Source organism: Hevea brasiliensis, chromosome 9 (assembly GCF_030052815.1).
Source record: "Hevea brasiliensis isolate MT/VB/25A 57/8 chromosome 9, ASM3005281v1, whole genome shotgun sequence".
NCBI lineage: Eukaryota > Viridiplantae > Streptophyta > Magnoliopsida > Malpighiales > Euphorbiaceae > Hevea > Hevea brasiliensis.
In genome coordinates, this window is record NC_079501.1 from 13,605,356 (window position 1) to 13,606,916 (window position 1,561).

The following is a 1,561-nucleotide window of genomic DNA, read 5'->3' on the forward strand; positions in this document are numbered from 1 at the left end:
CTTTCGCAAATTTAATAAAATATTTCAATGAATTTATGCTTTAATTTATAAATTATCAATTGATAATTTTTTATAATATATAATAAGTTTTTAATTGATAAGGTATGATAAATTTAGTATTTGAATGATTATATTGTAAAATTTTTTTAATTTAAAATATGTATACCAATGAATCTAAATGGTGAGTTCTCAAAAGGCATGGGCAGCGATTTGTTTATATGAATATTATTAAATTTATATTATATTATATATATATATTAAAATTAATAAAAATATATAATTAGATATTATTTATAAATTTTTATTAGTTACAATAATTATATCACTATTTTAATTTTAACATTCCTCTACAGTTAATCCTGCATTGGCCCTGATAAAGAGAACTGTAAAAAGACTAAATACGCGTACAAAGAAGGGGTGAAAAGACAATATGTTCCTCTTATTTCCTGAAGTAGAATTTGATCACTGTGCAATTGATGACTGCTTAAAGACATTGTACTTTAAAAAATTAAAGAAAATAATAAAAAAAAAGATAGAAATGAATAAATAAATAAATAAATTGATAATTAACATGTCTTGAACATGAGAAATGATGGATGAGGGGCAACATGTGGCTTTAGCCGCCCATTGTTTGTAACCCCGTTTGGACTAGATAATTCAGTTCAAACAAACCCATTTCAAGACCATGTCTGGAGTTTCAAGAGTCTGCGAGAAAAGGCCCAACCTCAGATCCTTGGTTTAGGGCTTCGAAGATTATGGAGTTTACCAGACACTTCTAAAAATGGATCAAGAACATTGGCCCTAGAAAGCACCAGACATCTCCTCCTTCCTTGCTATAAATACCAAGCCCATCTTCCCTTCATTGCACCATCGACCAACAGCCAGTCGTGCACTTCTTTCTCAGCAATCAACCGAGCCCATCAATTTCTATTTTTTTTTTTTATCCTTTTTACAGAGAGAAAATGGCGATGATTCCAAGCTTTTTTAATAACTCGCGATATAGCATTTTTGACCCCTTCGCTTCTTTCGACCTGTGGGATCCATTCAAAAACTTCCAATTTCGCTCTTCCTCTTCAATAATCTCTGGTGATAATTCTGCTTTTGTTAACACTCGCATAGACTGGAAAGAGACTCCTGACGCTCATGTCTTGGAGGCTGATTTTCCTGGGCTTAAAAAGGAGGAAGTGAAGGTGTAGATTGAAGATGACAGAGTGCTTCAAATCAGCGGAGAGAGGAATGTGGAGAAGGAAGATAAGAATGATAAGTGGCACCGCGTGGAGCGTAGCAGATGAAAGATCTTGAGGAGGTTGAGGCTGCCGATCAAGTGAAGGCTTCAATGGAGAATGGGGTTCTGACTGTGACAGTTCCTAAGAGGGAAGTGAAGAAACATGACGTCAAGTCTATTGTAATCGCCGGTTGAGTTCATTCATTCTTGTAAATAAAATTCATGGGTGCATGTATTCAAGGAGCTAAAGAAAAGTGCTAAAACAATATTATCATCCATTTTTATATCTTTTAAAAATTAAATCTAATTATCCAATCCAATTTCTATTAATTTAAA

General features: G+C 33.0%; 1 pseudogene; it reads left to right on the forward strand.

Moving 5' to 3' along the window:
* Positions 1–607: 607 nt before the first annotated feature.
* On the forward strand, positions 608–1,561 carry LOC110640636 (17.5 kDa class I heat shock protein-like; annotated as a pseudogene).